The 27,895-nt window shown below is 52.4% G+C and overlaps 1 protein-coding gene across 2 annotated transcripts in view; it reads left to right on the plus strand.

The window, feature by feature from the left end:
• The first annotated feature begins 11,917 nt into the window (after positions 1 to 11,917).
• cnsta (consortin, connexin sorting protein a) overlaps positions 11,918 to 27,895 on the plus strand; it is a 106,428-nt gene continuing 90,450 nt past the window's right edge. Inside the window, exon 1 of one of the 2 annotated variants that reach the window (XM_085979796.1) lies at positions 11,918 to 11,987. The gene's annotated coding sequence lies outside the window, so the exon portion shown is untranslated. Of the gene's footprint in view, positions 11,988 to 14,845; positions 15,110 to 27,895 lie in introns of those variants that run through there. The other variant, XM_085979797.1, reaches the window with a different exon arrangement.

The following is a 27,895-nucleotide window of genomic DNA, read 5'->3' on the forward strand; positions in this document are numbered from 1 at the left end:
GATGTTGTTTGGGGTCAGCGTGCTGCGGTAAGATGTTGCTGTTTGGGGTCAGAGTGCTGCGGTAAGATGTTGTTTGGGGTCAGCGTGCTGCGGTAAGATGTTGTTTGGGGTCAGCGTGCTGCGGTAAGATGTTGGTTGGGGTCAGAGTGCTGCGTTAAGATGTTGTTTGGGGTCAGAGTGCTGCGGTAAGATGTTGTTTGGGGTCAGAGTGCTGCGGTAGGATGTTTGGGGTCAGAGTGCTGCGGTAAGATGTTGTTTGGCGTCAGAGTGCTGCGGTAAGATGTTGTTTGGGGTCAGAGTGCTGCGGTAAGATGTTGTTTGGGGTCAGAGTGCTGCGGTAAGATGTTGTTTGGGGTCAGAGTGCTGCGGTAAGATGTTGTTGTTTGGGGTCAGAGTGCTGCGGTAAGATGTTGTTGTTTGGGGTCAGAGTGCTGCGGTAAGATGTTGTTGTTTCGGTCAGAGTGCTGCGGTAAGATGTTGTTGTTTGCGGTCAGAGTGCTGCGGTAAGATGTTGTTTGGGGTCAGAGTGCTGCGGTAAGATGTTGTTGTTTGGGGTCAGAGTGCTGCGGTAAGATGTTGTTGTTTGGGGTCAGAGTGCTGCGATAAGATGTTGTTTGGGGTCAGAGTGCTGCGGTAAGATGTTGTTTGGGGTCAGAGTGCTGCGGTAAGATGTTGTTTGGGGTCAGAGTGCTGCGGTAAGATGTTGTTTGGGGTCAGAGTGCTGCGGTAAGATGTTGTTGTTTGGGGTCAGAGTGCTGCGGTAAGATGTTGTTTGGGGTCAGATTGCTGCGGTAAGATGTTGTTTGGGGTCAGCGTGCTGCGGTAAGATGTTGTTTGGGGTCAGAGTGCTGCGGTAAGATGTTGTTTGGCGTCAGTGATGCGGTAAGATGTTGTTTGGGGTCGGAGTGCCGCGGTAAGATGTTTTTTGGGGTCAGAGTGCTGCGGTAAGATGTTGTTTGGGTTCAGAGTGCTGCGGTAAGATTTTGTTGTTTGGGGTCAGCGTGCTGCGCAAAGATGTTGTTTGGGGTCAGAGTGCTGCGGTAAGGTTTTGTTTGGGGTCAGCGTGCTGCGGAAAGATGTTGTTTGGGGTCAGCGTGCTGCGGTAAGATGTTGTTTGGGGTCAGAGTGCTGCGGTAACATGTTGTTTGGGGTCAGAGTGCTGCGGTAAGATGTTGTTTGGGGTCAGAGTGCTGCGGTAAGATGTTTGGGGTCAGAGTGCTGCGGTAAGATGTTGTTTGGGGTCAGAGTGCTGCGGTAAGATGTTGTTTGGTGTCACAGTGCTGCGGTAAGATGTTGTTTGGGGTCAGAGTGCTGCGGTAAGAGGTGGTTTGGGGTCAGAGTGCTGCGGTAAGATGACGTTTGGGGTCAGAGTGCTGCGGTAAGATGTTGTTTGGGGTCAGAGTGCTGCGGTAAGATGTTGTTTGGGGTCAGAGTGCTGCGGTAAGATGTTGTTGTTTCGGTCAGAGTGCTGCGGTAAGATGTTGTTGTTTGCGGTCAGAGTGCTGCGGTAAGATGTTGTTTGGGGTCAGAGTGCTGCGGTAAGATGTTGTTGTTTGGGGTCAGAGTGCTGCGGTAAGATGTTGTTGTTTGGGGTCAGAGTGCTGCGATAAGATGTTGTTTGGGGTCAGAGTGCTGCGGTAAGATGTTGTTTGGGGTCAGAGTGCTGCGGTAAGATGTTGTTTGGGGTCAGAGTGCTGCGGTAAGATGTTGTTTGGGGTCAGAGTGCTGCGGTAAGATGTTGTTGTTTGGGGTCAGAGTGCTGCGGTAAGATGTTGTTTGGGGTCAGATTGCTGCGGTAAGATGTTGTTTGGGGTCAGCGTGCTGCGGTAAGATGTTGTTTGGGGTCAGAGTGCTGCGGTAAGATGTTGTTTGGCGTCAGTGATGCGGTAAGATGTTGTTTGGGGTCAGAGTGCCGCGGTAAGATGTTTTTTGGGGTCAGAGTGCTGCGGTAAGATATTGTTTGGGTTCAGAGTGCTGCGGTAAGATTTTGTTGTTTGGGGTCAGCGTGCTGCGCAAAGATGTTGTTTGGGGTCAGAGTGCTGCGGTAAGGTTTTGTTTGGGGTCAGCGTGCTGCGGAAAGATGTTGTTTGGGGTCAGCGTGCTGCGGTAAGATGTTGTTTGGGGTCAGAGTGCTGCGGTAACATGTTGTTTGGGGTCAGAGTGCTGCGGTAAGATGTTGTTTGGGGTCAGAGTGCTGCGGTAAGATGTTTGGGGTCAGAGTGCTGCGGTAAGATGTTGTTTGGGGTCAGAGTGCTGCGGTAAGATGTTGTTTGGTGTCAGAGTGCTGCGGTAAGATGTTGTTTGGGGTCAGAGTGCTGCGGTAAGAGGTGGTTTGGGGTCAGAGTGCTGCGGTAAGATGACGTTTGGGGTCAGAGTGCTGCGGTAAGATGTTGTTTGGGGTCAGAGTGCTGCGGTAAGAGGTTGTTTGGGGTCAGAGTGCTGCGGTAATATGTTGTTTGGGGTCAGAGTGCTGCGGTAAGATGTTGTTTGGGGTCAGAGTGCTGCGGTAAGAGGTTGTTTGGGGTCAGAGTGCTGCGGTAAGATGTTGTTTGGGGTCAGAGTGCTGCGGTAAGATGTTGTTTGGGATCAGAGTGCTGCGGTAAGATGTTGTTGTTTGGGGCCAGAGTGCTGCGGTAAGATGTTGTTGTTTGGGGTCAGAGTGCTGCGGTAAGATGTTGTTTGGGGTCAGAGTGCTGCGGTAAGATGTTGTTTGGGGTCAGAGTGCTGCGGTAAGATGTTGTTTGGGGTCAGAGTGCTGCGGTAAGATGTTGTTTGGGGTCAGAGTGCTGCGGTAAGATGTTGTTTGGGGTCAGAGTGCTGCGGTAAGATGTTGATTGGGGTCAGAGTGCTGCGGTAAGATGTTGTTTGGGTTCAGAGTGCTGCGGTAAGATGTTGTTTAGGGTCAGAGTGCTGCGGTAAGATGTTGTTGTTTGGGGTCAGAGTGCTGCGGTAAGATGTTGTTGTTTGGTGTCAGAGTGCTGCGGTAAGATGTTGTTTGGGGTCAGCGTGCTGCGGTAAGATGTTGTTTGGGGTCAGAGTGCTGCAGCAAGATGTTGTTGTTTGGGGTCAGAGTGCTGCGGTAAGATGTTGTTTGGGGTCAGCGTGCTGCGGTAAGATGTTGTTTGGGGTCAGTGCTGCGGTAAGATGTTGTTTGGGGTCAGAGTGCTGCGGTAAGATGTTGTTTGGGGTCAGAGTGCTGCGGTAAGATGTTGTTTGGGGTCAGAGTGCTGCGGTAAGAGGTGGTTTGGGGTCAGAGTGCTGCGGTAAGATGACGTTTGGGGTCAGAGTGCTGCGGTAAGATGTTGTTTGGGGTCAGAGTGCTGCGGTAAGAGGTTGTTTGGGGTCAGAGTGCTGCGGTAAGATGTTGTTTGGGGTCAGAGTGCTGCGGTAAGATGTTGTTTGGGGTCAGAGTGCTGCGGTAAGAGGTTGTTTGGGGTCAGAGTGCTGCGGTAAGATGTTGTTTGGGGTCAGAGTGCTGCGGTAAGATGTTGTTTGGGATCAGAGTGCTGCGGTAAGATGTTGTTGTTTGGGGCCAGAGAGCTGCGGTAAGATGTTGTTGTTTGGGGTCAGAGTGCTGCGGTAAGATGTTGTTTGGGGTCAGAGTGCTGCGGTAAGATGTTGTTTGGGGTCAGAGTGCTGCGGTAAGATGTTGTTTGGGGTCAGAGTGCTGCGGTAAGATGTTGTTTGGGGTCAGCGTGCTGCGGTAAGATGTTGATTGGGGTCAGAGTGCTGCGGTAAGATGTTGTTTGGGGTCAGAGTGCTGCGGTAAGATGTTGTTTGGGGTCAGCGTGCTGCGGTAAGATGTTGTTTGGGGTCAGCGTACTGCGGTAAGATGTTGTTTGGGGTCAGAGTGCTGCGGTAAGATGTTGTTTGGGGTCAGAGTGCTGCGGTAAGATGTTGATTGGGGTCAGAGTGCTGCGGTAAGATGTTGTTTGGGGTCAGAGTGCTGCGGTAAGATGTATTTTGAGGTCAGAGTGCTGCGGTAAGATGTTGTTGTTTGGGGTCAGAGTGCTGCGGTAAGATGTTGTTGTTGGCGTCAGAGTGCTGCGGTAAGATGTTGATTGGGGTCAGAGTGCTGCGGTAAGATGTTATTGTTTGGGGTCAGAGTGCTGCGGTAAGATGTTGTTTGGGGTCAGCGTGCTGCGGTAAGATGTTGTTTGGGGTCAGCGTGCTGCGGTAAGATGTGGTTTGGGGTCAGAGTGCTGCGGTAAGATGTTGTTTGGGGTCAGAGTGCTGCGGTAAGATGTTGTTTGGGGTCAGAGTGCTGCGGTAGGATGTTTGGGGTCAGAGTGCTGCGGTAAGATGTTGTTTGGCGTCAGAGTGCTGCGGTAAGATGTTGTTTGGGGTCAGAGTGCTGCGGTAAGATGTTGTTTGGGGTCAGAGTGCTGCGGTTAGATGTTGTTTGGGGTCAGAGTGCTGCGGTAAGATGTTGTTGTTTGGGGTCAGAGTGCTGCGGTAAGATGTTGTTGTTTGGGGTCAGAGTGCTGCGGTAAGATGTTGTTGTTTGGGGTCAGAGTGCTGCGGTAAGATGTTGTTGTTTGCGGTCAGAGTGCTGCGGTAAGATGTTGTTTGGGGTCAGAGTGCTGCGGTAAGATGTTGTTTGGGGTCAGAGTGCTGCGGTAAGATGTTGTTGTTTGGGGTCAGAGTGCTGCGGTAAGATGTTGTTTGGGGTCAGATTGCTGCGGTAAGATGTTGTTTGGGGTCAGCGTGCTGCGGTAAGATGTTGTTTGGCGTCAGTGATGCGGTAAGATGTTGTTTGGGGTCAGAGTGCCGCGGTAAGATGTTTTTTGGGGTCAGAGTGCTGCGGTAAGATGTTGTTTGGGTTCAGAGTGCTGCGGTAAGATTTTGTTGTTTGGGGTCAGAGTGCTGCGGTAAGATTTTGTTTGGGGTCAGCGTGCTGCGGTAAGATGTTGTTTGGGGTCAGCGTGCTGCGGTAAGATGTTGTTTGGGGTCAGAGTGCTGCGGTAAAATGTTGTTTGGGGTCAGAGTTCTGCGGTAAGATGTTGTTTGGGGTCAGAGTGCTGCGGTAAGATGTATGGGGTCAGAGTGCTGCGGTAAGATGTTGTTTGGGGTCAGAGTGCTGCGGTAAAATGTTGTTTGGTGTCAGAGTGCAGCGGTAAGATGTTGTTTGGGGTCAGAGTGCTGCGGTAAGAGGTAGTTTGTGGTCAGAGTGCTGCGGTAAGATGTTTTTTGGGGTCAGAGTGCTGCGGTAAGATGTTGTTTGGGATCAGAGTGCTGCGGTAAGATGTTGTTTGGGGTCAGCGTGCTGCGGTAAGATGTTGTTTGGGGTCAGAGTGCTGCGGTAAGATGTTGTTTGGCGTCAGTGATGCGGTAAGATGTTGTTTGGGGTCAGAGTGCCGCGGTAAGATGTTTTTTGGGGTCAGAGTGCTGCGGTAAGATGTTGTTTAGGTTCAGAGTGCTGCGGTAAGATTTTGTTGTTTGGGGTCAGCGTGCTGCGGTAAGATGTTGTTTGGGGTCAGAGTGCTGCGGTAAGATTTTGTTTGGGGTCAGAGTGCTGCGGTAAGATGTTGTTGTTTGGGGTCAGCGTGCTGCGGTAAGATGTTGTTTGGGGTCAGAGTGCTGCGGTAAGATGTTGTTTGGGGTCAGCGTGCTGCGGTAAGATGTTGTTTGGGGTCAGCGTGCTGCGGTAAGATGTTGTTTGGGGTCAGCGTGCTGCGGTAAGATGTTGTTTGGGGTCAGAGTGCTGCGGTAAAATGTTGCTTGGGGTCAGAGTGCTGCGGTAAGATGTTTGGAGTCAGATTGCTGCGGTAAGATGTTGTTGTTTGGGGTCAGCGTGCTGCGGTAAGATGTTGTTTGGGGTCAGAGTGCTGCGGTAAGATGTTGTTTGGGGTCAGCGTGCTGCGGTAAGATGTTGTTTGGGGTCAGCGTGCTGCGGTAAGATGTTGTTTGGGGTCAGAGTGCTGCGGTAAGATGTTGTTTGGGATCAGCGTGCTGCGGTAAGATGTTGTTTGGGGTCAGAGTGCTGCGGTAAGATGTTGTTTGGGGTCAGAGGGCTGCGGTAAGATGTTGTTTGGGGTCAGAGTGCTGCGGTAAGATGTTGTTTGGGGTCAGAGTGCTGCGGTAACAGGTGGTTTGGGGTCAGAGTGCTGCGGTAAGATGACGTTTGGGGTCAGAGTGCTGCGGTAAGATGTTGTTTGGGGTCAGAGTGCTGCGGTAAGAGGTCGTTTGGGGTCAGAGTGCTGCGGTAAGATGTCGTTTGGGGTCAGAGTGCTGCGGTAAGATGTTGTTTGGGGTCAGAGTGCTGCGGTAAGAGGTTGTTTGGGGTCAGAGTGCTGCGGTAAGATGTTGTTTGGGGTCAGAGTGCTGCGGTAAGATGTTGTTTGGGAGTAGAGTGCTGCGGTAAGATGTTGTTTGGGGTCAGAGTGCTGCGGTAAGATGTTGATTGGGGTCAGAGTGCTGCGGTAAGATGTTGTTTGGGGTCAGAGTGCTGCGGTAAGATGTTGTTTGGTGTCAGAGTGCTGCGGTAAGATGTTGTTGTTTGGGGTCAGAGTGCTGTGGTAAGATGTTGTTCTTTGGCGTCAGAGTGCTGCGGTAAGATGTTGTTTGGGGTCAGCGTGCTGCGGTAAGATGTTGTTTGGGGTCAGAGTGCTGCGGCAAGATGTTGTTGTTTGGGGTCAGAGTGCTGCGGTAAGATGTTGTTTGGGGTCAGCGTGCTGCGGTAAGATGTTGTTTGGGGTCAGAGTGCAGCGGTAAGATGTTGTTTGGGGTCAGAGTGCTGCGGTAAGATGTTGTTTGGGGTCAGAGTGCTGCGGTAAGATGTTGTTTGGGGTCAGAGTGCTGCGGTAAGAGGTGGTTTGGGGTCAGAGTGCTGCGGTAAGATGACGTTTGGGGTCAGAGTGCTGCGGTAAGATGTTGTTTGGGGTCAGAGTGCTGTGGTAAGAGGTTGTTTGGGGTCAGAGTGCTGCGGTAAGATGTTGTTTGGGGTCAGAGTGCTGCGGTAAGATGCTGTTTGGGGTCAGAGTGCTGCGGTAAGAGGTTGTTTGGGGTCAGAGTGCTGCGGTAAGATGTTGTTTGGGGTCAGAGTGCTGCGGTAAGATGTTGTTTGGGATCAGAGTGCTGCGGTAAGATGTTGTTGTTTGGGTCCAGAGTGCTGCGGTAAGATGTTGTTTGGGGTCAGAGTGCTGCGGTAAGATGTTGTTTGGGGTCAGAGTGCTGCGGTAAGATGTTGTTTGGGGTCAGAGTGCTGCGGTAAGATGTTGTTTGGGGTCAGAGTGCTGCGGTAAGATGTTGTTTGGGGTCAGCGTGCTGCGGTAAGATGTTGTTTGGGGTCAGCGTACTGCGGTAAAATGTTGTTTGGGGTCAGAGTGCTGCGGTAAGATGTTGTTTGGGGTCAGAGTGCTGCGGTAAGATGTTGATTGGGGTCAGAGTGCTGCGGTAAGATGTTGTTTGGGGTCAGAGTGCTGCGGTAAGATGTTGTTTGGGTTCAGAGTGTTGCGGTAAGATGTTGTTGTTTGGGGTCAGAGTGCTGCGGTAAGATGTTGTTGTTTGGGGTCAGAGTGCTGCGGTAAGATGTTGTTTGGGGTCAGCGTACTGCGGTAAGATGTTGTTTGGGGTCAGAGTGCTGCGGTAAGATGTTGTTTGGGGTCAGAGTGCTGCGGTAAGATGTTGCTTGGGGTCAGAGTGCTGCGGTAAGATGTTGTTTGGGGTCAGAGTGCTGCGGTAAGATGTTATTGTTTGGGGTCAGAGTGCTGCGGTAAGATGTTGTTTGGGGTCAGCGTGCTGCGGTAAGATGTTGTTTGGGGTCAGCGTGCTGCGGCAAGATGTTGTTTGGGCTCAGAGTGCTGCGGTAAGATGTCGTTTGGGGTCAGAGTGCTGCGGTAAGATGTTGTTTGAGGTCAGAGTGCTGCGGTAGGATGTTTGGGGTCAGAGTGCTGCGGTAAGATGTTGTTTGGCGTCAGAGTGCTGCGGTAAGATGTTGTTTGGGGTCAGAGTGCTGCGGTAAGATGTTGTTTGGGGTCAGAGTGCTGCGGTTAGATGTTGTTTGGGGTCAGAGTGCTGCGGTAAGATGTTGTTGTTTGGGGTCAGAGTGCTGCGGTAAGATGTTGTTGTATGGGGTCAGAGTGCTGCGGTAAGATGTTGTTTGGGGTCAGAGTGCTGCGGTAAGAGGTAGTTTGTGGTCAGAGTGCTGCGGTAAGATGTTTTTTGGGGTCAGAGTGCTGCGGTAAGATGGTGTTTGGGGTCAGAGTGCTGCGGTAAGATGTTGTTTGGGGTCAGAGTGCTGCGGTAAGATGTTGATGTTTGGGGTCAGAGTGCTGCGGTAAGATGTTGTTTGGGGTCAGAGTGCTGCGGTAAGATGTTGTTTGGGGTCAGAGTGCTGCGGTAAGATGTTGTTTGGGGTCAGAGTGCTGCGGTAAGATGTTGTTTGGGGTCAGAGTGGTGCGGTAAGATGTTGTTTTGGATCAGAGTGCTGCGGTAAGATGTTGTTGTTTGGGGCCAGAGTGCTGCGGTAAGATGTTGTTGTTTGGGGTCAGAGTGCTGCGGTAAGATGCTGTTTGGGGTCAGAGTGGTGCGGTAAGATGTTGTTTGGGGTCAGAGTGCTGCGGTAAGATGTTGTTTGGGGTCAGAGTGCTGCGGTAAGATGTTGATGTTTGGGGTCAGAGTGCTGCGGTACGATGTTGTTTGGGGTCAGAGTGCTGCGGTAAGATGTTGTTTGGGGTCAGAGTGCTGCGGTAAGATGTTGTTGTTTGGGGTCAGAGTGCTGCGGTAAGATGTTGTTTGGGGTCAGCGTGCTGCGGTAAGATGTTGTTTGGGGTCAGCGTGCTGCGGTAAGATGTTGTTTGGGGTCAGAGTGCTGCGGTAAGATGTTGTTTGGGGTCAGAGTGCTGCGGTAAGATGTTGTTTGGGGTCAGAGGGCTGCGGTAGGATGCTTGGGGTCTGAGTGCTGCGGTAAGATGTTGTTTGGCGTCAGAGTGCTGCGGTAAGGTGTTGTTTGGGGTCAGAGTGCTGCGGTACGATGTTGTTTGGGGTCAGAGTGCTGCGGTTAGATGTTGTTTGGGGTCAGAGTGCTGCGGTAAGATGTTGTTGTTTGGGGTCAGAGTGCTGCGGTAAGATGTTGTTGTTTGGGGTCAGAGTGCTGCGGTAAGATGTTGTTGTTTGGGGTCAGAGTGCTGCGGTAAGATGTTGTTGTTTGGGGTCAGAGTGCTGCGGTAAGATGTTGTTGTTTGCGGTCAGAGTGCTGCGGTAAGATGTTGTTTGGGGTCAGAGTGCTGCGGTAAGATGGTGTTGTTTGGGGTCAGAGTGCTGCGGTAAGATGTTGTTGTTTGGGGTCAGAGTGTTGCGATAAGATGTTGTTTGGGGTCAGAGTGCTGCGGTAAGATGTTGTTTGGGGTCAGAGTGCTGCGGTAAGATGTCGTTTGGGGTCAGAGTGCTGCGGTAAGATGTTGTTTGGGGTCAGAGTGCTGCGGTAAGATGTTGTTTGGGGTCAGAGTGCTGCGGTAAGATGTTGTTTGGGGTCAGAGTGCTGCGGTAAGATGTTGCTTGGGGTCAGAGTGCTGCGGTAAGATGTTGTTTGGGGTCAGAGTGCTGCGGTAAGATGTTATTGTTTGGGGTCAGAGTGCTGCGGTAAGATGTTGTTTGGGGTCAGCGTGCTGCGGTAAGATGTTGTTTGGGGTCAGCGTGCTGCGGCAAGATGTTGTTTGGGCTCAGAGTGCTGCGGTAAGATGTTGTTTGGGGTCAGAGTGCTGCGGTAAGATGTTGTTTGAGGTCAGAGTGCTGCGGTAGGATGTTTGGGGTCAGAGTGCTGCGGTAAGATGTTGTTTGGCGTCAGAGTGCTGCGGTAAGATGTTGTTTGGGGTCAGAGTGCTGCGGTAAGATGTTGTTTGGGGTCAGAGTGCTGCGGTTAGATGTTGTTTGGGGTCAGAGTGCTGCGGTAAGATGTTGTTGTTTGGGGTCAGAGTGCTGCGGTAAGATGTTGTTGTATGGGGTCAGAGTGCTGCGGTAAGATGTTGTTTGGGGTCAGAGTGCTGCGGTAAGAGGTAGTTTGTGGTCAGAGTGCTGCGGTAAGATGTTTTTTGGGGTCAGAGTGCTGCGGTAAGATGGTGTTTGGGGTCAGAGTGCTGCGGTAAGATGTTGTTTGGGGTCAGAGTGCTGCGGTAAGATGTTGATGTTTGGGGTCAGAGTGCTGCGGTAAGATGTTGTTTGGGGTCAGAGTGCTGCGGTAAGATGTTGTTTGGGGTCAGAGTGCTGCGGTAAGATGTTGTTTGGGGTCAGAGTGCTGCGGTAAGATGTTGTTTGGGGTCAGAGTGGTGCGGTAAGATGTTGTTTTGGATCAGAGTGCTGCGGTAAGATGTTGTTGTTTGGGGCCAGAGTGCTGCGGTAAGATGTTGTTGTTTGGGGTCAGAGTGCTGCGGTAAGATGCTGTTTGGGGTCAGAGTGGTGCGGTAAGATGTTGTTTGGGGTCAGAGTGCTGCGGTAAGATGTTGTTTGGGGTCAGAGTGCTGCGGTAAGATGTTGATGTTTGGGGTCAGAGTGCTGCGGTACGATGTTGTTTGGGGTCAGAGTGCTGCGGTAAGATGTTGTTTGGGGTCAGAGTGCTGCGGTAAGATGTTGTTTTTTGGGGTCAGAGTGCTGCGGTAAGATGTTGTTTGGGGTCTGCGTGCTGCGGTAAGATGTTGTTTGGGGTCAGCGTGCTGCGGTAAGATGTTGTTTGGGGTCAGAGTGCTGCGGTAAGATGTTGTTTGGGGTCAGAGTGCTGCGGTAAGATGTTGTTTGGGGTCAGAGGGCTGCGGTAGGATGTTTGGGGTCTGAGTGCTGCGGTAAGATGTTGTTTGGCGTCAGAGTGCTGCGGTAAGGTGTTGTTTGGGGTCAGAGTGCTGCGGTACGATGTTGTTTGGGGTCAGAGTGCTGCGGTTAGATGTTGTTTGGGGTCAGAGTGCTGCGGTAAGATGTTGTTGTTTGGGGTCAGAGTGCTGCGGTAAGATGTTGTTGTTTGGGGTCAGAGTGCTGCGGTAAGATGTTGTTGTTTGGGGTCAGAGTGCTGCGGTAAGATGTTGTTGTTTGGGGTCAGAGTGCTGCGGTAAGATGTTGTTGTTTGCGGTCAGAGTGCTGCGGTAAGATGTTGTTTGGGGTCAGAGTGCTGCGGTAAGATGGTGTTGTTTGGGGTCAGAGTGCTGCGGTAAGATGTTGTTGTTTGGGGTCAGAGTGTTGCGATAAGATGTTGTTTGGGGTCAGAGTGCTGCGGTAAGATGTTGTTTGGGGTCAGAGTGCTGCGGTAAGATGTTGTTTGGGGTCAGAGTGCTGCGGTAAGATGTTGTTTGGGGTCAGAGTGCTGCGGTAAGATGTTGTTTGGGGTCAGAGTGCTGCGGTAAGATGTTGTTTGGGGTCAGAGTGCTGCGGTAAGATGTTGTTTGGGGACAGAGTGCTGCGGTAAGATGTTGTTTGGGGTCAGAGTGCTGCGGTAAGATGTTTTTGTTTGGGGTCAGATTGCTGCGGTAAGATGTTGTTTGGGGTCAGAGTGCTGCGGTAAGATGTTTTTGTTTGGGGTCAGATTGCTGCGGTAAGATGTTGTTTGGGGTCAGAGTGCTGCGGTAAGATGTTGTTTGGGGTCAGAGTGCTGCGGTAAGATGTTGTTTGGGGTCAGAGTGCTGCGGTAAGATGTTGTTTGGGGTCAGAGTGCTGCGGTAAGATGTTTTTGTTTGGGGTCAGATTGCTGCGGTAAGATGTTGTTTGGGGTCAGAGTGCTGCGGTAATATGTTGTTTGGGGTCAGAGTGCTGCGGTAAGATGTTGTTTGGGGTCAGAGTGCTGCGGTAAGATGTTTTTGTTTGGGGTCAGATTGCTGCGGTAAGATGTTGTTTGGGGTCAGAGTGCTGCAGTTGATGCGCTGCCTTGGCGACAGAGGGCAGCAGCCGGGGAGGTTGCTCTCGCGGGAGCTTTTTGTCCGCCGCCGCTCAGTGCGGGGTTTCTGAGGATACCCGGATGCCAGAGGCAATCAGCAGCTCGAGCCGGAGTCGGTGCGTGAATCTAGCGGGTCAGTGAGAGGCCGGAGGGTCCGTGAGTGAGTGAGGGTCAGTGAGAGAGGGCCCGAGGGTCAGTGAGTGAGTGAGGGTCAGTGAGAGGCCGGAGGGTCAGTGAGTGAGTGTCAGTGAGAGAGAGGGCCCGAGGGTCAGTGAGTGAGTGTCAGTGAGAGAGAGGGCCCGAGGGTCAGTGAGTGAGTGTCAGTGAGAGAGAGGGCCCGAGGGTCAGTGAGTGAGGGAGGGACGGAGGGTCAGTGAGTGAGGGAGGGACGGAGGGTCAGTGAGTGAGGGAGGGACGGAGGGTCAGTGAGTGAGGGAGGGAGGGTCAGTGAGTGAGTGAGGGTGTGAGGGCCGGAGGGTCAGTGAGTGAGTGAGGGTGTGAGGGCCGGAGGGTCAGTGAGTGAGGGTGTGAGGGCCGGAGGGTCAGTGAGTGAGTGAGGGAGGGAGAGAGGGCCGGAGGGTCAGTGAGTGAGGGGATGGCCCGACGGTCAGTGAGTGAGGGAGGGCCCGAGGGTCAGGGTGCGAGGGAGGGCCCGAGGGTCAGAGTGCGAGGGAGGGCCCGAGGGTCAGGGTGCGAGGGAGGGAGGGAAGGTCAGTGTGAGATGGAGGGAGGGAGGGTCAAGGTGTGAGGGAGGGGAGGGAAGGTCAGGGTGAGAGGGAGGGAGGGTCAGTGTGCGAGGGGAGGGAGGGTCAAGGTGTGAGGGAGGGGAGGGAAGGTCAGGGTGAGAGGGAGGGAGGGTCAGTGCGAGGGAGGGTCAGGGAGGGAGGGTCAGGGAGGGGGGTGCGAGGGAGGGAGGGGGGTGGGAGGGAGGGAGGGTCAGGGTGCGAGGGAGGGAGGGAGGGTCAGGGTGCGAGGGAGGGCCCGAGGGTCAGTGAGGGGAGGGAGGGCCCGAGGGTCAGTGAGGGGAGGGAGGGCCCGAGGGTCAGTGAGGGGAGGGAGGGCCCGAGGGTCAGTGTGCGAGGGAGGGCCCGAGGGTCAGTGTGCGAGGGAGGGCCCGAGGGTCAGTGTGCGAGGGAGGGCCCGAGTGTGAGGGAGGGCCCGAGGGTCAGGGTGCGAGGGTGGGAGAGAGGGTCAGGGTGGGAGAGAGGGTCAGTGAGTGAGGGAGGGTCAGTGAGTGAGGGAGGGCCCGAGGGTCAGTCAGTCAGTCAGTGAGTGAGGGAGGGCCCGAGGGTCAGTCAGTCAGTCAGTGAGTGAGGGAGGGCCCGAGGGTCAGTCAGTGAGTGAGGGAGGGCCCGAGGGTCAGTCAGTGAGTGAGGGAGGGCCCGAGGGTCAGTCAGTGAGTGAGGGAGGGCCCGAGGGTCAGTCAGTGAGTGAGGGAGGGCCCGAGGGTCAGTCAGTGAGTGAGGGAGGGCCCGAGGGTCAGTGAGTGAGGGAGGGCCCGAGGGTCAGTGAGTGAGGGAGGGCCCGAGGGTCAGTGAGTGAGGGCCCGAGGGTCAGTGAGTGAGGGAGGGGTCGGGGTGCAAGTGAGGGAGGGGTCGGGGTGCAAGTGAGGGAGGGGTCGGGGTGCGAGGGAGGGAGGGTCGGTGTGCGAGGGAGGGAGGGTCGGTGTGCGAGGGCGGGTGGGTCGGTGTGCGAGGGCGGGTGGGTCGGGGTGCGCGGGAGGGAGGGTCAGGGTGCGAGGGAGGGAGGGTGAGTCAGGGTGCGAGGGAGGGCGGGTCAGTGAGGGAGGGCCAGTGTGTGAGGGAGGGCCCGAGGGCCAGTGTGAGGGGGAGGGAGGGCCCGAGGGTCAGTGTGCGAGGGACCGAGGGTCAGTGTGCGAGGGAGGGCCCGAGGGTCAGTGTGCGAGGGAGGGCCCGAGGGTCAGTGTGCGAGGGAGGGACCGAGGATCAGTGTGCGAGGGAGGGAGAGGGTCAGTGTGCGAGGGAGGGAGAGTGTCAGTGTGCGAGGGTGGGAGGGAGGGTCAGTGTGCGAGGGAGGGAGGGAGGGTCAGTGTGCGAGGGAGGGAGAGAGGGCCCGAGGGTCAGTGAGTGAGGGAGGGCCCGAGGGTCAGTCAGTGAGTGAGGGAGGGCCCGAGGGTCAGTCAGTGAGTGAGGGAGGGCCCGAGGGTCAGGGTGGGAGGGTCGGTGTGCGAGGGAGGGAGGGAGGGTCAGTGTGCGAGGTGAGGGAGGGTCAGGGTGAGGGTCGGTGCGAGGGAGGGAGAGTGGGTCAGGGTGCGAGAGGGAGGGAGGGTGGGTCAGGGTGCGAGGGTGGGTGGGAGGGTGGGTCAGGGTGCGAGGGAGGGAGGGAGGGTCAGGGTGCGAGGGAGGGTCAGGGAGGAAGGGAGGGGAGGGAGGGTCAGTGTGCGAGAGAGCGAGGGTCAGTGTGCGAGGGAGGGTCAGGGTGCGAGGGGAGGGCCCGAGGGTCAGTGTGCGAGGGAGGGAGGGTCAGTGTGTGAGAGAGGGAGGGAGGGTGTGTGAGGAGAGGGAGGGAGGGTGTGTGAGGAGAGGGAGGGAGGGTGTGTGAGGAGAGGGAGGGAGGGTGTGTGAGGAGAGGGAGGGAGGGTGTGTGAGGAGAGGGAGGGAGGGTGTGTGAGGAGAGGGAGGGAGGGGGTCAGTGTGGGAGGGAGGGAGGGTCAGTGTGTGAGGGAGGGAGGGTGTGTGAGGGAAGGGAGGGTCAGTGTGTGAGGAGAGGGAGGGTGTGTGAGGGAGGGAGGGTCCGTGTGTGAGGAGAGGGAGGGTCAGTGTGTGTGAGGGAGGGTCAGTGTGCGAGGAGAGGGAGGGAGGGTGAGGGAGGGTCAGTGTGTGAGGAGAGGGAGGGAGGGTCAGTGTGTGAGGAGAGGGAGGGAGGGAGGGTCAGTGTGTGAGGAGAGCGAGGGAGGGTCAGTGTGGGAGGGAGGGTCAGTGTGTGAGGAGAGGGAGGGAGGGAGGGAGGGTTAGTGTTTGAGGAGAAGACTATTTAAAAATCAACCCGACGGTGTAATCCTCGGCGCCGCAGATCGGTGCGCGGTTGAAGATTGCTCAGTGACTGTGGTGACTGGCGGCTCTGGCCGATGCCTCGGTTTGCCTGTGTTGTGTTTTTCTCGGTGTTGTGAATGCCGTCCGCAGGGAGCTGCTCTCCGGTGTGATTCTTGCAGCAGCAGCCGCCATCTGTGCCGCTGTCTCTGCCGCTTCGCCCTCGGAGCGGTCGTTCGCTGCTCGGTGCCGTTTCTCATCGCAGGTTTTTATTCCACAAATGGTTTGATTTAGTCCGTCTCACTGTGTGTTTCTCCCGTATCTCTCTCTGCCGCTGTATCACTGTCGCTCTCTTTTTTCTCTCTCTCTGCGTCTCTCCTCCTCCTCTGTACGTCTTTTTCTCTCCCTCTCTGTCTCTATATCTCCCCCCCCCTCTGTATCTCCCCCCCCCTCTGTATCTCCCCCCCCTCTCTGTATCTCCCCCCCTCTCTCTCTGTATCTCCCCCCCCTCTCTGTATCTCCCCCCCTCTCTCTCTATCTCCCCCCTCTCTCTATCTCCCCCCCCTCTCTGTATCTCCCCCCCTCTCTGTATCTCCCCCCCCTCTCTGTATCTCCCCCCCCTCTCTGTATCTCCCCCCCCCTCTGTATCTCCCCCCCCTCTGTATCTCCCCCCCTCTCTGTATCTCCCCCCCTCTCTGTATCTCCCCCCCCTCTCTGTATCTCCCCCCCCTCTCTGTATCTCCCCCCCCTCTGTATCTCCCCCCCCTCTCTCTATCTCCCCCCCCTCTCTCTATCTCTCCCCCCCCTCTCTCTATCTCTCCCCCCCTCTCTCTATCTCTCCCCCCCTCTCTCTATCTCTCCCCCCCTCTCTCTATCTCTCCCCCCCTCTCTGTATCTCCCCCCCCTCTCTGTATCTCCCCCCCTCTCTGTATCTCCCCCCCCTCTCTGTATCTCCCCCCCTCTCTGTATCTCCCCCCCTCTCTGTATCTCCCCCCCCTCTCTGTATCTCCCCCCCCTCTCTGTATCTCCCCCCCCTCTCTGTATCTCCCCCCCCTCTCTGTATCTCCCCCCCCTCTCTGTATCTCCCCCCCCTCTCTGTATCTCCCCCCCCCTCTCTGTATCTCCCCCCCCTCTCTGTATCTCCCCCCCCTCTCTGTATCTCCCCCCCCCCCCCCCCCCGTGTGTCTCGCTAACGCACCATGAGCTTGCAGCTTGCCCAGTGCTGTTGTCTATTTAAATCCTCACATTTTCCATCCAGTTAGAATGGGGCCAGGTTTAAATCCAAGATCTTCCAGCTGCAAGCATCCATCCTTCTCCATTCAGCGTCACCCACACATCCTGCTGTGGGTCAGCCAGGCTGGATTCCAGCAGCAGGTTCAACCTTTTTATGTAGTCGCCCACCGTCATTCCGCCTCCTCTCATGTTTGGTTGGTATTGTAGGTTTTTCAGTTTCACTATCCTTTTCTGCCTGAGTTTTTGCAATTGTAGCTTCTCACTGTTTCACCAGTGGTGTCAGGGCATTGACGAAATTAGCCAAGCCTCCAAATAATGTTATCTAGATGATAAACAGAAGTTGGTTCTAGATGTTATTGTCAGATTTCACATGTACGCTGATGACGCCCAGCTCTACCTCCACCCCCTCCACTGCCTATGATTTGTCATGTTGCTTGTCTGACATCCAGTACTGGATGAGCAGAAATGTCTTCCAATTAAATATTGGGAAGACCGAAGCCCTTGTCTTCGGCCCCCACTTTGAACTCCATTCCCTAGCTACTGACTTCATCCCCCTCCCTGCCCTCTGAGGCGAGCCCAGACTGTTTGCAACCTCGGCATCTTATTTGCCCCTGAGCTGAGCTTCCGACCCCGTATCCTTTCCATCACCAAGACCGCCCACTTCCACCTCCGTAATATCGCCCAGCTCATCCGATGATGAAATCCTTATCCATGCCTTTGTTATCTCCAGACTGGACTAATTCCAATGTTCTCCTGGCTCGCTTCCACCCTCCATAAACTTAAGCTCCACATTTGCCTAGTGATCCAGAGTTGTAGTTAGACTGCAGTCAGTGTGAAGCCCAAGTTATGAGAGAGTACCTCTTTGAGGTGATCTTGTACCTTTCGCTGGCCGTCTTATAATTTTTGCCTAAGTGTGCTTCTGGTGTCTTTGCACCAATATCATAGTACGCAATTTGCATTGATGCAAAGTTGAAGCTAATTGCATTGATGCCAACCGTACAGCATAACTGGGAAACCAGTTGTATCAGTATAACTTGTCAATAGGTTATTTTGTTTGGGTAGATTAATTTTATCATGAGGTTGTGATTGCTGTTTATTTCTAAACTAGAATGTCTTGAACTTGTGGTGTGCTGTGCTCGAGTTTACAATTGTTATAAATAATGTTGACTGCCAGTTGAGTGAATTCTTACAGAACTGATCATTGATGCTCTGTCGAATATGCTTTGGGCAGATAAATGACAAAACTACAATTGTGTTGTAACCCCATCGCTATCGAGCATTACAAATAAGGAATTAAAAAAGCATTCCTTCATAAGTTGTCATGTCCGTTCTGATTTGGAGTGGATTGACATATTTAGGAGTTTCTAAATTGTGGATGTGCTGATGTAAGTGGATGAAGGTTTTAATTCGGGTCCAGCGCCGTCTGAAATTTTGTCATTAAGACATATTGGATGTATTTTGGAATAGAAAATGGTTAAATAATTGTCCTTGTTTTACACTTTAAATCTGACAGTCCTGTAGTGTGTTGAGATCAGCATTTTACCTGTTACTTATGCAAGCTGGTCCCTTCACAGAATATACTTGGTCCAGTTAATCGATGGATACTAATTAGATGTTTTATGATTTTATACTGTCTGGGAAAATTATTCTAGTATTGTATTGTGGTAGTGGTCTTGTATTGTGGTAGTGGTCTATCATCAGCTAGTATTTTATAGCATTTGATATCCTTTAACTCTTGCACAGATCTCTCTTACTTATGATGTGAATACGAACTATTGTATAAGCCAAACTGGTTGGCTTCTTCCAAGCATTCATTCATTAATTCTAATACTGTAAACCCTACCACTGTATTTAGCTGTGAGTGATCATTGGACTACAGTATACCATAACGTACTCCCACCTCAGCAGTGATCTTGCAGTACAGACTGGCAGTAATAAAAATTCATGTTCATTTAGCACAGTGCAATGCCTTTTGTGCAAGCAGTGCTGGAGCATTAGTGTTCAAGGAACAGCAGCTCAAACCGAAGCAAATATACTGCGGATGCTGGAAACACTCAGCCTGTGGAGGGAGAAACAGAATTAACGTTTCAGGTCAATGACCTTTCTGAACTGACAAACTGTCCTGATCGAGGCCTTTAAGATTATGTAAGGGTTTGATAGGGTAGACATAGAAAAGATGTTTCCACTTGTGAGTGAGACTTGAACTAAGAGCCATAAATATGATAGTCACTAATAAATCCAATAAAAGAAAAGAAAGGAAGACTTGCATTTCTATAGTGCCTTGCACAACCTTGGGATGTCCCAAACCGCTTTACAGCCAATGAAGTACTTTTGAAGTGTAGTCACTGTTGTAATGTAGGAAACTCAGCAGCCAATTGAGCATAGCAAGCTCCCACGAACAGCAATGTGAAAGTTACCTTATTTTTTGTGATGTTGATTGAGGGATAAATATTGGCCAGGGCACCGGGGAGAACTCCCCTGCTCTTCAAATAGTGCCCTGGGATCTTTTGCATCCACTTGAGAGGACAGACAGGGCCTCATCCGAAAGACTGCAGATGTGGTGTATTTGGATTTCCAAAAGGCATTTGATAAGGTGCCACATAAAAGGTTACTGCGCAAGATAAGAGCTCACTCTGTTGGGGGTAATATATTAGCGTGGATATTGGCCCTAAACAGACAATACAACATGGCTGATTACCTGACCATGGTAAAGGATAGCAAACTGAGAAAAACCTTGACAATGTACAGACTTAGTGAACATAGCCTGGCGATCGAAAAAGGTAGACACAGGCAGACCCGGCTACCAAGAGAGGACAGGATATGCTCTCACTGCAGTCAGGAAGTGGTGGAGACACAGATGCACTTCCTCACAGCTTGTAGAAAATATCAGGGCATAAGGGAGAATTTCTACCCAAAATTCACAAAAATATACCTGGAATTCAGAAATTTGAATGACGACCAAAAACTCCCATACCTACTAGGGGAAGAGAGAAATTGTGTAACATTAGCGGCACACTATGTTACAGCTTGCCATAAACAGAGGGACAACCACTAAATATAAGAAAAGAGTATATACAAATTATATGAATGTATATTTATACACTCAGGGATATATCTGTTTATACACTGTATGGATAGATCTGTATTTTTGTGTACAAACATGAATGTTTTTTCGATGCTTTGGCAACATAAGATGTACCTTGTCATGCCAATAAAGCGAATTGAATTGAATAGAGGATTGGCTAACTAACAGAAAGCAGAGAGTCGGGATAAATGGGTCATTTTCAGGTTGGCAAACGGTAACTAGTGGGGTGCCACAGGGATCAGTGCTGGGGCCTCAACTATTTACAATCTTTATTAATGACTTGGATGAAGGGACCGTGTACTGTAGCCAAATTAATTGAAGATACAAAGATAGGTGGGAAAGCAAGTTGTGAGGAGGGCATAGAGTCTGCAGAGGGATATAGAAAGGTTAAGTGAGTGGGCAAAAATTTGGCAGATGGAGTATAATGTGGGAAAATGTGAGGCTATCCACTTTGGTAGGAAGAATAGAAAAGTAAAATATTTAAATGGAGAGAGACTGCAGAATGCGGCAGTACAGGGGGATCTGGGGGGTCCTCGTACATGAAACACACAAAGTTAGCATGTAGGTACAGCAAGTAATTAGGAAGGCAAATTGAATGCTGGCCTTTATTGCAAGGGGGGATGGAGTATAAAAGGAGGGAGGTCTTGCTACAACTGTCCAGGGCGTTGGTGGGACCACACCTGGAGTACTGCGTACAGTTTTGGTCTCCTTATTTAAAGAGGGATATACTTGCATTGGAGGCAGTTCAGAGAAGGTTCACTAGGTTGGTTCCTGGGATGAAGGGGTTGTCTTATGAGGAAAGGTTGAGCAGGTTCGGCCTATACTCATTGGAGTTTAGAAGAATGAGAGGTGATCTTAATGAAACATATAAGATTCTATGGGGGCTTGACAGGGTAGATGCAGAGAGGATGTTTCCCCTCGTGGGGGAATCTAGAACTAGGGGTCATAGTTTCAGAATAAGGGGTCGCCCATTTAAAACGGAGATGAGGAGGAATTTCTTCTCTGAGGGTCGTGAATCTTTGGAATTCTCTACCCCAGAGAGCTGTGGAGGCGGAGTCAGTGAATATATTTAAGGCGGAGATTGACAGACTTTTGAACTACAGGGGAGTCGAGGGGTATGAGGAGAGCGGGGAAAGTGGCGTTGAAGCCAAGATCAGATCAGCCATGACCTTATTGAATGGCGGAGCAGGCTCGAGGGGCCGAATGGCCGACTCCTGCTTCTATTTCTTACGTTCACCTCCGACAGTGCAGCATTCCCTCAGTAGTGCACTGGGACTGTCGGCCTACATTTTTATGCTCAAGTCTCTGGAGTGTGACTCGAACCCATAACCGAGAGTGCTACTCACTGAGGCACGGCTGGCACTCTGGGCAAAGAAGTTTCTCCTGAGTGTGGTGAGAATGTGGAACTCGCTACCACAAGGAGTAGTTGAGGCGAATAGTATAGATACATTTAAGGGGAAGCTAGATAAGCCCATGAGGGAGAAAGAAATCGAAGGATATGTGATATACCTATCAATTCCTCCAATAAAAGGCGAAGAGTTACGAAGGTGACTAAAGGTTTTTATTGACTAAATAACAGAGCCCACTCTCGTGGGTGATCCGATCCAAGCAGGAGGAATACCAGTCAGTCGCTCACCTTTATACCTGGCCTGGTGGGTGGAGCCAAGGCGGAGTCGGCAGTGGTCATCCCAGGTATAGCAGTGTGGCAAGAGGCGACCTCGTACCGTGATACAATAGTGGTCAGTGATACAGTTATAACGAACAGTGGTGAACAGTGCTAACTACTAACAGTGATACGATAGTGAACGTGGTTTACCACATTCACCCCTTGTTTAGAATTAAGTCCGGCGGGGTGAAGTGTACTACCAATTCTGGTAGGTCAGTCTGTCCGGAGGCTTCGTAAGCCTCTCCGATCGCCGCAGCGGTGGTGTTGCCTTATCCGGTGCTGGTGCCTTATCCGGTGTTGATGCTGGTGTTTGCGTGGTCGGCGAGGGCTCGTGGGGTTCCGGCATGCCGTCTACCTGGGCTGGGGTTGGGGGGGGTGGTGGCGGTGTTTCCGGATCGGCTGAGGGTGCGAGGTCTCGTAGGGAGACAGTGTGGGTACGCCACGTAGGCGTACTGGGGGTTGGCGTGCAGGAGGTTCACCCTCTCGACCAGGGGGTCCGTTTTATGGGCCCTCACGTGTTTCCGCAGCCAGACCGGCCCTGGGGCGGTCAGCCAGGTTGGTAGAGTGGTTCCCGTAGTCGACTTCCTGGGGAAAACGAACATTCGTTCATGGGGGGTGGTGTTAGTGGCCGTGCAAAGTAATGACCGGATGGAGTGCAGCGCTGTCGGGAGGACTTCTTGCCAGCGGGAGGTTGGGAGGCCCTTAGACTTTAAGGCTAAGAGGACGGCCTTCCATACCGTCGCGTTCTCTCTTTCCACCTGACCGTTACCTCTGGGGTTGTAGCTGGTGGTCCTGCTTGCTGCAATACCTCTCTCTAGGAGGAATTGCCGGAGTTCCTCGCTCATGAAGGAGGAGCCCCGGTCGCTGTGTATATAGTTCGGGAACCCGAACAAGGCGAAGAGGGCATTCAGGCACTTAATGACCGTGCTACTGGTCATGTCGGGGCAGGGGAAGGCAAAGGGGAAACGGGAGTACTCATCAACGATGTTGAGGAAGTACACATTACGGTCAGAGGACGGGAGGGGCCCCTTAAAGTCGATGCTCAGGCGCTCGAAGGGGCGGGTGGCCTTGATCAGGCTTGCTCGGTCCGGCCTATAGAAGTGCGGTTTGCACTCCGCACAGGTCTGGCAGTTCCTGGTCATGGTCCTGACCTCCTCGATGGAGTAGGTCAGGTTGCGGACCTTAATGAAATGGTAGAGTCTGGTGACTCCGGGGTGGCAGAGCTGGTCGTGGAGGGTCTGAAGCCTATCGATATGCGCGCTGGCGCATGTCATTCGTGAAAGGGCATCAGGGGATTCGTTCAGCTTGCCTGGCCGGTACAAGATCTCATAATCGTAGGTGGAGAGCTCGATTCTCCATCTCAAAATCTTGTCATTCTTGATTTTGCCCTTCAGCTTGTTATTAAACATGAAAGCCACCGAACGCTGGTCGGTGAGGAGGGTAAATCGTTTGCCTGCCAGGTAGTGCCTCCAGCGCCGTACTGCCTCCACGATCGCCTGGGCCTCTTTCTCGACCGACGAATGTCGGATCTCGGGGCCCTGTAGGGTCCTTGAGAAGAAGGCCACTGGCCTCCCCTCCTGGTTTAGGGTGGCGGCTAAGGCGAAGTCGGATGCGTCGCTCTCCACCTGAAAGGGGATGGACTCGTCCACTGCGTGCATCGTGGCCTTGGCTATGTCTCCCTTAATGAGGGAGAAGGCCGCGCACGCCTCCTCCGTGAGGGGGAAGGAAGTGGCTTTCAGGAGGGGTCTGGCTTTGTCCGCGTAATTGGGTACCCATTGGGCATAGTAGGCGAAAAGCCCCAGGGTTCTCCTAAGTGCTTTAGGGCAGTGGGGGAGGGGTAGCTCCATGAGGGGGCGCATTCTTTCTGGGTCGGGGCCGATGATTCCATTCTCCACTACGCAGCCGAGGATGGCAAGGCGCGTGGTGTTAAACACGCATTTCTCCTTATTGTAGGTGAGGTTCAGCCGTTGGGCCGTACGGAGGAATTTCTCCAGATTCGCGTCATGTTCCTGCCGGTCGCGGCCGCAGATAGTGACGTTATCTAGGTAGGGGAATGTAGCCTGCAGTTCGTTCTGGTCAACCATCTGGTCCATCTCCCTTTGGAAGACCGAGACCCCATTAGTGACACCGAAGGGGACCCTAAGGAAGTGGTATAGGCGCCCATTCGCCTCGAAGGCGGTATACTGGCGGTCCTCAGGGTGGATAGGGAGTTGGTGGTAGGCCGACTTCAGGTCGATGGTCGAGAATACTTTATACTGTGCAATCTGATTGACCATGTCAGATATGCGGGGGAGGGGGTATGCGTCCAGCTGGGTATATCTGTTTATGGTCTGGCTGTAGTCGATGACCAGGCGGTTTTTATCGCCGGTCTTTACGACTACGACCTGGGCACGCCAGGGGCTGCTGCTCCCCTCGATAATGCCCTCTTTCAGGAGGCGCCGCACCTCAGAGCTAATGAAGGCTCTGTCCCCGGCGCTATACCGCCTGCTCTTGGTAGCGACGGGTTTGCAGTCAGGGGTAAGGTTAGCAAACGGAGAGGGTGGCGGGACCTTGAGGGTGGAGAGGCTGCAGGTGTTACGCGGTGGGCGGTTTAACGTTTGCTGGTTGTTGACTGTGAGTGGGGGGAGGGGTCCACCGTATGCTAGGGTTACGCTTTGGAGGTGGGATTGGAAGTCCAGCCCTAGTAGGACGGCAGCGCAGAGATGGGGGAGGACGAGGAGTTTAAAGTTTTTATACTCCGTGCCCTTAACCGACAGGGTCACGACACAGTAGCCGCTGATGTCCGTGGCATGGGACCTCGATGCCATCGAGATTCGGCTGCGCGTTGGTAGGACAGAGAGGGAGTAGTGGCTCACCGTGTCTGGGTGGATGAAGCTCTCCGTGCTTCCGCTGTCGAACAGGCAGGTCGTGGCGTGGCCGTTCACTTTGATGTCCATCATTGACTTGGACAGATGGTGCGGGCGGGCTTGGTCCAGGGTGACGGAAGCTAGTGTGTAGCTGAGCGAGTCGTTGTCATCTGCGGGCGAGGCGGTCGGGCGTGGTGAGTAAAATGGCGTCTCCCACGAGGTAGGGCAAAATGACGGAGAAGATGGCTGCCCCCGTAGCTCACATGAGGCACTATTGGGGTCGGTTGCCTTAATCAAAGATGGCCGCCCCCATGACTCATGTGTGGGGATGCTGGCCTCAGTTGCCCTAAACAAAGATGGCCGCCCCCATGACTCATGTGTGGGGATGCTGGCCTCAGTTGCCCTAAACGAAGATGGCCGCCCCCATAGTTCGCATGCGGCACTGCTGGCCTCTGAGGATCCGCTCCTGCAGGCCTTGGAGAAGTGGCCTTTCTTCAGGCAGGTTCTGCATATGGAGTTCTTGGCTGGGCAGCGCGACCTCGGGTGCTTCTCCTGGCCACAAAAAAAAACAGCCGGCGGCCCGATCGCGGATGCCCGATGTCGGGGCCGGTGCCGGGGGTGGCGGGGCCGGTCGGGTCCGGGACGCCGACGCAGAGGTAGGTCCCGGGGGCGGTGCTGGGAAGGGTGCTGTGGTAGGGGTCGGGCCCGAGTCCCAGGGTCGCGAGCAGTACCTGGTGAATGCTTCCTGATCTTGGTGGGCCACTTCCAGGGAGATAGCGAGGGCTTCAGCTTTTTCCATGCTGAGGTCTTTAGCTTCCAGCAGTCTTTGCCGTGAGTACTCGGACCGTAGGCCTTTCAGGAATGCGTCGCGGATATTATCTTCAGTATTTTCGGCTGCCGACACCGATTTAAAGTCACAGTTCCTGGCGAGTGCATATAGCGCCTGTGAGAATTCGGCTACTGATTCTCCTGGCTGTTGCGGCCGTGATCTTAGGAGGTGCCTAGCGTACATGTAGTTTACCGGGGTCCGGTACTTCTGTTTCAGCAGGTTGATGGCGGTCTCGTAGGTAGTCATGTCCTCGATGAGAGTGTATACTCTCGGGCTCAGTTGCGCCTGCAGGACACTTAGTTTGGATGCCTGAGGGACGCTGGATTCTCTCAGGTATGATTCGAAGCAGACCAGCCAGTGTTTAAAGTCTGCGGCTGAGTTTGCTGCTCGTGGGTTCAGGTCCAGGTACGGCGGTCTGAGGGCTCGCAGCCAAGCTGGCTGGTGTGGCTGTGCTCCTGGGAGCTGCGCTGGTGGCTCCTCCGCCGGTTGTGACTCGTTGTCGGACATCATTAAATTTAGTCAATAAAATTGATATACCTATCAATTCCTCCAATAAAAGGCGAAGAGTTACGAAGGTGACTAAAGGTTTTTATTGACTAAATAACAGAGCCCACTCTCGTGGGTGATCCGATCCAAGCAGGAGGAATACCAGCCAGTCGCTCACCTTTATACCTGGCCTGGTGGGTGGAGCCAAGGCGGAGTCGGCAGTGGTCATCCCAGGTATAGCAGTGTGGCAAGAGGCGACCTCGTACCGTGATACAATAGTGGTCAGTGATACAGTTATAACGAACAGTGGTGAACAGTGCTAACTACTAACAGTGATACGATAGTGAACGTGGTTTACCACAATATGCTGATGGGGTGAGATGAAGAAGGGTGGGAGGAGGCGGGTGTGGAGCATAATCACCAGCATGGATCTCTTGGGCCAAGTGGCCTGTTTTTGTGCTGTAATTACGTTGTAATTTAAAAAAAATAAGTTTTGTGAATGAAACTTACTCCATCACAATGAATGGCCCAACTAAGGGATTTACAAAACTTATGATGGGGCTCCTTCTGCTCCACCATTTTGCAGTTGTGGAATTCCCCTTCCCCCTCCCCCTCAACACCAAGGAAACAGCCTATGAATTAATGACCAGCGGAGACTCGTGCGGAGCATCGACATCGGCATCGACCAGTTGGGCTGAATGGCCGGTTTCTGCGCTGTAATTTCTCTGTTGATATTGATTGGGGGAGGAATGTTGGCCACGGCACCTTGCTTGTCTTTGCATAGTACCATGCAAGTTTTAACTTTTTTTTTCATTCCTGGGATGCGGACATCGCCGGTAAAACCAGCATTTATTGCCCATCCCTAATTGCCCTCGAAGGTGCTGATGGTGAGCCACACGCCTTGAACACAGCCGAGTGCCTTGCCAGGCCGCTTCAAACGGCATTTAAGAGTCAACCACGCTGCTGTGGGTCTGGAGTCACATGCCTGACAGACCGGGTAAGGACGGCAGATTTCCTTCCCGAAAGGACATTAGTGAACCAGATGGGTTTTTACAACAATTCGGTAGTTTCATGGTCACCATTACTGACACCTAGCTTTTAATCCAGATTTATTTAATTAATTGAATTTAACATCCACTTAAACTTAAACCCAGTCTGCATGTTCAACATTTATCTGAAAGCTAGCACCTCCAACAATGCAGCACTCCCTTTAAGTGCTCAAATCGGTCGTGGGGTTTGAGCCCTCCGTTTTCTGACATAAAAGCAAGCGTGTTATTGATTGAGGCAATCAATGACGCTTGTCGTTACTGGAATTATCTTGGGTAGTGTATTTTTTAATTTTTGGGGGGATAAAGCTACTATAGAGCCTTAACTTGCAGCATTCCTTTACAACTTAATCTAATCCCGCTGTTTAATATCGAATTGTGAAAAATGAATTAACATATCTATTTAACTGTTGAGCAATTACAGTTTGCGTGGCAATTGTAGCTGTGGTTTCTTTTTAAATGATTTCACCAGTTACTTTATGTCCTGCAAGAATCCATAAACCACCCACAGAGCACCTTTATGCTTTTTACTTTCCCTTTCCTCTTTGGTAAATATCCCTTGTTTTGTATCTATATATATAAAGCGGCTCTTCTGTCTGTCCCGATGTCTGTCTATCTGTCTGTCCGTTCTCTATACGTTTGAAAGTTACAGAGCGTACCGACGCGCGCGTCGCCTCCAAAGAAAGCTTGCGATTCCGGACCGGTCATAGGCGTATTTACGTTTCGGCCGGACAAAAATCCCGCCCGCGGTATCCCAAAAACGTTCAGCGTTCCGCTCATTAGCATCTCATTAGCGACCGTGTGACGTCGAGGTCGACCAATCGGACGGCGGGTTCCTTCCTACAGTTGAGTGTCGAGTGACTCGACGATTGACCAATCCTACGCTTCGGTGACCTGACCGGTCGACCAATCGTGTGGGCGGGCCTTATCCTTCTGAACCGAGGTGAGTGGCCGCCATCTTGATTTTTCACGATTTTTTCCCCACACTTTCAGTGTGTTAGGGAAGTAAGGTAAATATTTGAATTATGTGTTAGGGAATTAATTAACAATTTATTTGAGTTTTATATTGTGTTTAGCAACCCCCCCCCTCCTCCTCACCCTCGCGCAGGGGGGGACTCGGGGCCTGAAGCTCAAAAAATTTCTCTCTCAATTCAATTCAATTCAATTCAAATGCTTTATTGGCATGAAAGTTTACAGGGAACCATATTGCCAAAGCTTACATAACAAAAAGTACAGTTTTCCAACATTCTGTAGGTGTCAAACAATTTTGACCTTCGTTGGGTACATACAATATTAGTTAAAACAGTATTAATTTAAAGTCGTTGAACATCATTGGGTACATTCAGTATTAATTTTAAACAGTCCTCAGGTTGTGACATGTTGTTACATATTTGGCACCAAGGTATGGTCTGTCTCCTTCTCCCAGGACTAATCTTAATTTTGACAGGTCATCCAATTCTTTGAAATCTGGGGTTGTTTGGCTGAGCTTGTCAAATAATATGTTTCTTGTTGTGTTGAATTTTTCGCATTTTAGGAGGAAATGCATCTCTGTCTCAACCTCACCGGCCAGACATTGACCACATATTCTATTCTCTCTAGGCTGCCAGGATTTTTTGTATCTTCCTTTTTCAATTGCCAGTTGGTGGTCGCTTAGTCTGCACCTGGTGAGGGTCTGTCTCTGTTTTGTGTCTCTGATGGTCGAGAGATAGTCTGCCAGTTTATATTCTCTTTTTAGGGCCCGGTAACATTCTAATCTGCTTTGGCTTTTGGTTACATTGTTCCAATGTTCCAGGTAGGTTTCTTTGCATTGTTTAATGATTTGGTTCACTCGGATTGGTGTTTGGACGGCAGTGTTGGTCT

Source organism: Somniosus microcephalus, chromosome 3 (genome assembly GCF_052327205.1).
Source record: "Somniosus microcephalus isolate GS21.2 chromosome 3, FLI_Smic_1.0, whole genome shotgun sequence".
Taxonomy (NCBI): Eukaryota; Metazoa; Chordata; class Chondrichthyes; order Squaliformes; family Somniosidae; genus Somniosus; species Somniosus microcephalus.